Consider the following 10,784-nt stretch of genomic DNA (forward strand, 5'->3'; position numbering starts at 1 on the left):
TTTTATGCTTGGAAACCTCAGTTTACTCTTGTTAAAAAAATTTTTTTTTATTTCCTATATGTTTCTCAATTAAGGAATATTAAAAGGGTACATTTGGGGATAGCATTACTTTTGCTGTCCTAGGCTTTCCAGCTTTTCCCAAACATAGCTAGCTTTTTAAGGATTTAAGATCAAATATAGTAGAAAGATAAAGTAGCAGAAGGAGGGGGAAGGTGGGATATTCATCACAGAATAAAGAATGAGCTACTACTTACAGCTCTGAGCTTAATCTTTCTAATGCCTTCTGGGACAGAAAGAACACATAGTCAATAGAATACTTGACACAGAATCATAAGAACAGTATATGGGTAAAGCATCAAATGAGTCAAAATTTATGAAAACATCAAAAAGGTTTTGAAAGTTCAGTTTGAAGAAGAAACAAGTCCATTGCTCATATTATTAGTATATTGTTACTAACAAAAACAATCTCTCAATTACTCATCAATTTCATTTATTTGAATTGTATCATATTTGGAAAATGGTAAAAGAAACATTGGACAGGGGACCCCCCAGTTCATATGTTGCCTCCTTAACCCCTAATGTGATAACTGTCTTTAGAAATAGGGCTTTTCAAGAGATTAAATGAGGCGTTTTAAGGAGGCTTTTAATTCAGTTCAGTGAAGTCATCAAGGTGAGGCTTTAATCCAATAGGACTGATCTCCTTAGAAGAAAGGGAGAGGCACCAGAGATTTCTCCCAACACAAGAAGAGAAGAAAAGCCATGTGAGGACGCTCAGAAGGCAGCTGTCTGCACCCCAAGGAGAGAGGCCTCATCAGACACCCAGCTGTGCTAACATTTTGATCTTGGACTTCTATCCTCCAGAATTGTGAGAAAATTCGTTTCTGTTTTCGGATCATCCAGTCTGTGGTAATTTGTTACGATAGTACAAGTAGGCTGATACAAACTTAAGGTAGATATAAAGATATTTTTTTAGTGGGCATCCTACTCCTTCAGCTGATATAGAAATTTTGCTTGGACAACAAATACTTGGGACAATTTCAGGTGAGATTGTGGGAACATTGCCTGTGATCAAGGAGGAATCATGGAGAATGGGACACTATTGGAAATCCTGCAGGGGCCACTCCAGGACCACTTTTGAAAAGAAGAAGCTATAAAAAAGTGAGTTGCATATATAGAATTAATTATTAAAATGTTACTATCACTTGAGCACGCATGAATTTCTAAAAATCTGTTAAGCAGCCTTTTTAAAAAATATATTTATTTATTTGACAGAGAGGTCCACAAGTGGGCAGAGCAGCAGGCGGTGGGGGTTGTGGGGTGGGGGGACAGAAGCAGTCTCCTGCTGAGCAGAGAGACTGATGTGGGGGCTCAGTCCCAGGACCCTGAGATCATGACCTGAGCCGAAGGCAGAGGCTTCGGCTGAGCCACCCAGGCACCCCAAGCAGGCTTACTAAGAATAGGGAAATAGAAGAGGTAGGATTTTGGACTCGTGCTATTCCCTCCCACCCTTACCCAATAAACTAGAAGAATGTAGACAATTGGGGTAACTTTAGATAAGATTAGCTTTTGAGTAACCTAGTAGCCAATCATGGTCAAAGATTCAGGTGACTCAAAGACGTTCCAATCAACCCTTGTTTTTTCATTGTTTTTGACAGAGACTTGATTGATGATATAAAGGATCATCAATATATATAGATATAAAGGATCCAGTTATCAGATTTTTGAAATGACAGGAATCTGCAAGTGAACGATGCCAGAGTTTGTTCAACCGTTCACCCACTAAGAGACATTTGGGGGTTTCTAGTATCAGGTTCTTGTGAATAAAACTGCCATGAACATGTGTATCCACAGTTTTGCCTGAAGGAAACAGTGCAATTGCTATATGCTAAATGCGTGTTTAGTTTTATAAGAAACAAACGGTTTCTTAGAGTGGGCATATCATTTTACACTCCCATCTTCAATGTATGAGTTTCTCCACATTCTTTCCAGCATTTTGTATAATCACTATTTTTAAATTTTAGCCATTCTAAATAGGTGTGTAGTGATACTTAGTGAGATCAGTAGTAATATCGACATGTGATTTTTTTTTGAAAATACAATGAAATTATCAGCGTTTAAAAGATCCTTTTAACTCAGTGAACAAATATTTTCCCAATGAACAGTGCATGATATTACAAAATCATGACTATTCTAGTTTTTAACAATATGTCCACAAATTCTTTGACACCTCTTCTTTCAAAAGATGGAAGCTAATTCCCTTCCACTTGAATGTGGCCTTGATTCAGTGACTCTAATGAAGAGAACATAGCAGAAGTGCTGATGTGTGACTTCTGTTTAGTTCATAAAAGATATTGTAGCTCTGTCTTGTTCTCTCTGGGATCCCTGGCTCTCAGGGAAGCCGACTGCCATGTATTGAGAACACTCAAGAAGCCTATGGAGTGACTCACTCGTGTGAGGAATGAAGGCCTGATAATAGCCACGTGAATGAGGTTGGAAGCAGATCCTCTGTCTTCAAACCTTCAGAGGATGGCAACCCTGGGCGACATCATAACTGCTACTCCTGAGAGACCCTGAGTGAAAACTACCCAGGGAAGTCGTGCTCACAGGCACAGAAACTGTTAAAAAAGAAATGTTTGTGATTATAAGCCATTAAGTTGGGGGGGAGTAATTTGTATTAGAGCAATAGATAACAAATAAGATCCATTCAAAGTTCAAGAAAGACTAAAAAATTTATTGATAGTTTCAGATGCGACATTGCTACCAACCTTTAAGAAACTACCACTTGGGGGCGCCTGGGGTGGCTCAGTCAGTTAAGTGTCTGCCTTGGCTCAGGTCCTGCTGGGATGAAGGCTGCTTCTCCCTCCGCTCTCCCTCTGCCTGCTGCCCCCCCCTGCTTGTGCTCTCTTTCTCCCTCTCTTTCTCTGGCAAACAAATAAATAAAATCTTAAAAATAAATAAATAAATAAAAGGAGAGGAGTATTGATACATTTTGAAAACCAAAAGGAATTTTAAAAGTTCTAAGAAGAAAGTGAAAGTCACACGAAAACCTGCCAACCAGTGAAAGCCACTATAAAAAGTGTTGGTACCAGTCCTTCCAGACATCTGTTATAAAGTCTGAAAAAGAATTAAAAACAAAAAAGAAACACAGGAAACCAGAAAAGCCTGTGTGTGTGTTTAGATTTTTTTTAGAAGTAAAATAAGCCGGTAAAGTTGGTTATCTAAAACCCCAGGGGTTACCCTGGGCTTTGGTGGCTCTGAAAATACTGGTCCATAGTAAAACCAGAGAGAAGAAAACTGATGAATGAACTTAGCTACTGACTCACTAACTTTACAGCCAGGGACAGTCAGGGTGGGGCAGGTGACCGCATCTCATCTCATCACCTGGAGTTTCACAGGCTGGAACCTGCACTGCCTTTTTTAGTTTCCTTATTCCCAGTAGGGTGCCCTTAAGGAACCCCCTGATGGCCTGGTGGTTCCAGGACTGCTTTCCCAGAGCAGCCCTGAGTGTATCTAAACATACATTTTGCTCAGCTTTTCGGTGTCTCTGATCTTTCCCTTTTTTGCTCAATGTCTCATCCCCCAGTCTTCACTTTCAAAGCAGCAAAATTCATTGTGGAACAAAGTGACAGCAAATGTCAGACTTTGAGGATCGTGGCTTTTCCAGTTCCAGCCGCCTTGGTAGCTCTCCAGCACTTTCATGAAAAGTACAAAAACTGCTTTCACAAAAGAATGAAAACAAAGTGGTTTTTTTTTTCTAATTGTTGTCCCAATTTTTAGTGTTTCTAGTCTCTAGATGAACCAAAAATATTTGAGGAACCATAAGAAAACTTTTATTTTAATAATTTTAGAGTTCACATTCAGACAGCAATACCATGCATGACTTGCTCTTCCGGTGTCAAACCCAGGGGGCCGTGTGGTGGACTCTGCCACCACATACATAGCCTCGCCAGCTGCCACACTCATTGTCCCCAGCCTCCTGAGAGCACACATGACTCAGCTGTGGAAGTGGCACACATATTGCGAAAACAGGCTAACTGTGCAGTAGTTCTTTTATCCATGACATGCAGAAAATAGCCAAGGAAGGTTCCCGTCCACCCTGGATCTGCAGAGTTTTCTAAGTTCGCTCTTACACAAATACAACACACAACTGACAGAGCTGCTACGCCTACCTATCACCCAATATGTCACATTAATAAAAACAACAGGGGCACCTGGGTGGCTCATGGGGCTTTCTGCTCTAGGGAGCCTGCTTCCTCCTCTTTCTCTCTACCTGCCTACTTGTGATCTCTGTCTGTCAAATAAATAAATAAAAATCTTTAAAAAAAAATAACAACAAACATGCAAGCATTATTTTACCTAAACACTTTAAAACTGAGCGAATTCTAGGACACACCTTGCTTGCACTATTTTATTTTATTTCATTTCAGTTTATTTAGATTTTATTTATTTAAGAGAGCATGAGCGGGGGAGGGGAAGAGGAGAGGCAGACTACCTGTTGAGCAGGCCCTCAAGATCAATGACCTGTGCAGGAGGCAGACCCTTAACCCACTGAGCCATCCAGATGCCCCCCAGTACTTTATTTTTTAAAATGCTATTGGACACCCATAGCAGTTTTAATATGACTCAAATGTTAGCTCTGAAGAGATCAGACACTGTTTTATGCAAAGCTATTAAGTCACCAAAAGTTATGACATGGCAATAATGTAGCAGTCCTTTCCCATTACCTTTAAATTGTATCCTGAAATACTGCATAGGCTAGCCTGTTTTTTGCTTCCCTACTGTTAGGGTGTACCTGTTGTCACGTGTTCTTCCTGCCTTCATCCCCTGCCTCTGCGCCCTCCAAAATGGCCCCCTCCCGTGTTTGGCCACAACTGGTCTTCAAGGCAGAGCGAAGCCAATAAGCCCCCGTGGCCTTCTTAGCTCTATTACAGTATTATATTCCATAGGTTTTTTTGTGTATCACGTATGTGGCATTATAATGCACTTTTTTGGAGCCAGGGTAATAAATGACGTGTTCTCCAAAGAGCTTAAGGAAATGCTGATACAAAGTAGGAGCTTCAGAAATAGGTATTGAGGGGTGTCTGGGTGGCTCAGTTGTTAAGCGTCTGCCTTTGGCTCAGGTCATGATTCCAGGGTCCTGGGATCGAGCCCTGCATTGGGCTTCTTGCTCCGTGGGAAACCTGCTTCTCCCTCTTCGACTCCCTCTGCTTGTGTTCCCTCATGCTGTGTCTCTCTATGTCAAATAAATAAATAAAATCTTAAAAAAAGAAATAGGTGTTTATTAAATAATCCCTACAAGAAAAAAAGTTCTTATGCAGCTTTGACCTTCACAACTAAATAGTGGTTCCCTCATGTTTGTTTGTGAACAAGTGAAAATCTGCATGCAGATGTTCACTTGAGGAGGTTTACTAAGACAAAGTAGCAGTCCTAATGGAGATGGTGTTGGGGGTGCGAATGGTAGAACCTGGGAATCTGAATTTTAAGAAACTGCACAACTAACCTTGGAATGCAATTTTAAAAAAACCTCATTGCTAGTTGCTAATCCAGTACTTATTTACACCCCCCCCCCCTTACTAAAAACTTATTTTCTACAAGGCATAATGTACCCAGCTGCAAACTACATTTCCCAGACTTGCAGCTAGAGCTGATATCGGAGTTTTGACCAATAAGATGTAAGTAGAAGTTGCTGGGTGTGATCCTCTGGGAAAACTTTTTTTTTCAAAGATTTTATTTATTAATTTATTTGAGAGAGAGACAACGTGTGTGTGTGTGCACGAAAGAGAGCACAAGCAGGGGAGGGGTAAGGCAGAGGGCAAGGGAGAGAGAGAAAATCCCAAGCAGACTCTGTAGTGAGCATAGAATCCCAACTTGGGGCCCAATCTCACAATCCTGAGATCGCCACCCTAGCCAAAATCCAGAGTTGGATATCCAACTGACTGAGACACCCAGGAGCCCCACCTCTGGGAAAACTTTTTTTTTTTTTTTAAAGATTTTATTTATTTATTTGACACACAGAGAGATCACAGTAGGCAGAGAGGCAGGAGGGGGTGGGGGAGCAGGATCCCTGCAGAGCAGAGAGCCAAACTCGGGGCTTGATCCCAGGACCCTGAGATCACGACCAGAGCCAAAGGCAGAAGCTTTAACCCACTGAGCCACCCAGACGCCCCTCTGGGAAAACTCTTAAAAGATGATCAAACTCGGCCAGCACCAGCTCTTTGCCTTCTGCCTTTCCCCTTCTTCCTGCCTGGGGACTGTAGACCCCGTGTTAGAAGTAAGCATCCATCATGCAGCTAACAGGTGATGATCGTGAGGAGGAAAGCCACACACTGAGGATGAATGGCTCCGTGGAAAAAGAGAAGGAATGTGGCTCTCCAAAGCATCATGGAACCTTAGTACCAGGCCTGAATGGCTAACTTCTAGATTTCTTATTCCTTAAGAAAAATTAAAGTCCTATTTGGGTAAGCTGCTCTAAGTTGGGTTTCCTGTTACTTGGGCAAGTACAATTCCAACTGCTACAGTAGCTATACAATCAAAACAGTAAGAAACTAGAGAGCTCCATGGGCTCTGTGTAGGACCTGGGCAAGAACAAAGCGGAGTCCATCACACAAATTGGATAATGAACAAAAGCCGGGGAGAGCTGAGAGATACAATGAACACACACTCACCTCTGTCAACAACAATAGAAAAGCAGGTAAAGGATCCAGAAGAAACATAAAACTATATAACAAAGTCAACTTTTGTTAAAAACATGCCATGATTCTTTGAGCAAATGGTGGAGAATTTTGACCTCGATATTTGGAACAGTTTTTTTTTTTTTTAAGATTTTTAAATTTATTCATTGCAGAGAGGGAGAGCACAAGTGGGGGGGGGGTGGAGGTCAGAGGGAGAAGCAGACTCCCTGTCGTGGGGCTCGATCCCAGGACTCAGGATGATGACTTGAGCTGAAGGCTGAGGCCTAACAGACTGAGCCACCCAGGCACCCCTGGGACATTCTTTTTAAGTGCCCAAGTGTAGGGACCAACAATTACTTTGACTTTTCTATAGATCCAGTAATTCCACATGGTTCTATGGTAAATATCATGTTTCTAAAAATAATGGTAGTATTTTAATGCTATTACTTTTCAACATTTCGATATAATCCATAGACTGAATTTAGAGTTACAGAATGTAAATGCCCAAAACCTTGACAATAGTAGTTTGGACTCAGGAGCGGAAGCAGAGGAGAGCGGTTGATCTAAGCGCCTTCATCTCCCCTTCTTCTGTAGTGTAAAGCCACTGGAAACTTCCTAACATTGATGGATCAAAAATGGAGATCTGGGTATATCATATGAAGTTATGTGAGTAAATACGAGAAGAACTAAAAATAGTATGGGCAACAAAAATTGAGAAGTATTGGGCAGGGGAGTTGAGAGGCGGATCAGTGTGCTAAATTCCTCATCTTTTCATAGCAGAGAAACATGTACTACCTGAAGCTCATAAAATGAGGTAAGTATGTGTGTTATAGTGTGATCGTCCCAGGTACAAATAGAATTTGGTAACAGTGGTTTCCTCTGGGTGGTGGCCTTGAGGATTTGGGAGAAGGAGGGATAAGAGAGCTCCTTTGTACATATCTTTCTGTATTATTGAAATTATATTGATTTCCATGTGTGTGTTCTTCCATAATTACAATATAGCATGGTTTTATTTTTAAAAACTTTAAGATTTTATTTATTTGACAGAGAGAGAGACATGGTGAGAAAGCAAACACAAGCAGGGGGAAGTAGGAGAGGGAGAAGCAGGCTTCTTGCTGAGCAGGGAGCCTGATGAAGGGCTCGATCCCAGGATCCCGGGATCATGACCTGAGCTGAAGGCAGCTCGCTGCTTAATGACTGAGCCACCCAGGTGCCCCTAAAACATTTTGATTCTGACAACCAATTGGTTTGTGGAGCCATTGAATCTTGGGAAATGTCTGAGTTCAAACACCCCTGTGAACTTTTACTCCAATATAGTCATGGGAAGGGATGGGCAAGGTGCCTACTGGTCTATCCTTGGGTTTCAATCTAAAAACAGGCTTTTTGAAAAATTTTGCTCAAATTATTTTCCAAAACAACAAAATTCAGTTAAAAGAAGTGTTTTGAGATTGTTTAATGAATCATTTAAAAAATGAAACTTCTTAGTCCCAATAAAAGTGAATTTTAAATATAAAACATGTGCATTCCTCTGATTTGTATATAAACTTTTGTCTCTGAAAATCAAATCTAGAGCCTACAAAAAGTGTGGCAGCAAAAAAAGACACTAAAATAGAGGTATAGCTTTGCAACCTTTTGCCAATTTAATGTTAAAGAAGGTGCAGAAATAGGAACTATGAACAGAAATAACTGAGGAAGGAAACATCTACCTAAGCAACAAAGGGAACCCACAGAAAGAACCTTCTGATAAAGGAATTATCAGACTGGATGAGGACACAATGGAAAGAAAATTCTCACCTAATTGTAATTCTGATCTGTCATTTATGGTGATTCCCAAGCTGGTATCAGGTACTTATGAATTTGAGTCCTGGTAATATTTGTAAGCTCAAAATTCTAGAAATTACTGTTGATCCATTTGTATGGACGAGGTTCAGAGTCTTGATGATTACCAAGGAGAAGATAGTTTTTTTAAATCTGGGAAGAATAGGGAATTCTACATGGGCATGGGGCGAACAATCAATGTCTTTAGTTGAGCAACTATACAGAAACAAATATGTTTGTGACTAGAAGAGATGGACCATGTAGAGGCAAAGATTTGGTCTGTCCAAAGTAGTTCCAGATCCTCTGGATTCTGTGTGGCTTGCAGTGGCTTCTCAGATGCTCTGCATTCCCTGAGCCACAGCCACTGTAAATCTTCGGGGACCTCTCATCAATCACCAGGCAGATCTCAATGCCGCTTGCAGACCCAAGGCGAGGTGCACAAAAAGTTAGCCGGGCTTTGTTAGGAGCAAAACTTTGCCATAGTTGACTGAACCTAACTCTCTGGGAAGAGGGATAAGATGCCCAGCATCAAAGGAAGCCAAGTTTTTCCTGAACACCTCATCCCCTTTCCCCCACCAACAGTGTCCTACTGTCTCGCTGCTCTTGGCCAACATTCTTGTGAGGCTCTTGTTCCAGATATGTTTTTCTGTCACCTTGGGTGCTCCTCAGTCTCCAGACTCCCCTTATTGACGACCTATTGGTGTTTGGGCATAGGGAGAGGCTAAGAGAGTGAGAAATGTCCAGGATGACTCCAGGTCCTTGATTTGTGCATTTGGGTGGATGGAGGTGCCATATACAAGGATAGGGGACCCTGACAGAGGACCTGGGTGGTGAAGGTTAGTAGTGCTGTTTTAGAGATGCTGGTTTCCAAGTGTTCTAAAGTACCCTCGTAGAGGTGAGAAGCAACCCAACTGGAGATAAGGGCCGAGGGACAGACATGAGTACAAAGACAGCCCTCCCCTAGATCTCATGTGCAACAGGAACAGATTTAGTTAAGGAATGACAAACATAAATATCAACAAAGTTTCATGAGAATGAGGGAGGGATTAAAAGGTACTGAGTCCTTCTGGGAAATCCATAAAATGACTGAAAAATTTTCATGAACACAGTGATGTGGAGCTCCCTGGGGACCTTCATGAGAGCTCTTCTGTTTCCAGCGATGGAGTCAAAGCCAGACAGGAGTGGGGTAAGGTTGCAGAAGTGAGGGCAGAGCACAACTCCTCGAAGTGTGCTGGGAAGGAGAGAAAGGAGGTCATAGCTGGACACACACAATGGTTTCAGGAAAGTTTTTTGTTTGTTTTCAGCTCAGTGGCTGTGTTAATGAGAAGAGAGCGGCAAAGTGAAAGACCATTTCTAGGTCTTTCTAGGATGTGAGGGGAGGTGTGGTAATCCACACCTTAACTTCTCTGAGAAAGTGAGAAATGGCATCCAAAGAGTTCTTGGGCAGGACAGGCATTCTTCTAACACCATGGAGGCTAGGAAGGGTGGAGGGGGCAGCAACGGTGGTCTGGACCATGCATTATGGTCTGATGGCTTTTCTTTTCTTAAACAGAGGCCGGGTGTCTGCGAGGAAGGCTTGGCAGTGTCTTTGCAGGGGATGGGAGGAGAGCCAGGCAGGACCAAGGGCCGGCTGTGCTTCTACTGCTGCCAGCTGCCAGGCTGTGCGGCTCCTCCCACGGTGGCAGGTGCAGAGAACCCAGGCGGAGTGCACCTGGGCTGAGGCTCTGTCACGTGAGTGTGACAAGGACAGAGGAGCAAAGATGTTGAGCGTAACTGGGATAGAGGAGAACGGGACTGCAGCTGGATGAGGAGGGGAGGGAAGGAGGGGCACGAGACCGGGCGGATACAGCAGGACAAAGGCGGGTCTTGGAGGTGGTCAAGAATGGTCACAAGGGAGCCTCTGGAGGGACAGCACTGCGTGGGATGGGTCATCCACAGGTAAGCTCATAGGTGATGGCAGGACGTGGGTGGAGGGATTCTGTAATCCTGGACTGGTATGGCCAATGGTAGGAGCCTTACAGGAATAGGTTTTTTTCTTCTTTTTCATTTTTCTTCCTCCCTCCCTCTCTTCCTTCCTTCCCATTCTTTCTTTTTACTAGAGAAAGGGGAGGACGGCCCTCATTTCCCTACCCAGAAATCTCCCAGCCTCCTTTCCTGTGGTGACAGAAAAGACCAGCCCCTCCATGTGCACTCTGGGTCCTGCCCCATCTCACCTCACTCGGGTATCTGGTCCTCTCTCTATTCCATCGTTACCTCTGCTAAACCATTCTCACTCACAAAGATGCCTCGGTCTGC

This window comes from Mustela nigripes, chromosome 8, assembly GCF_022355385.1.
Source record: "Mustela nigripes isolate SB6536 chromosome 8, MUSNIG.SB6536, whole genome shotgun sequence".
Taxonomy (NCBI): Eukaryota; Metazoa; Chordata; class Mammalia; order Carnivora; family Mustelidae; genus Mustela; species Mustela nigripes.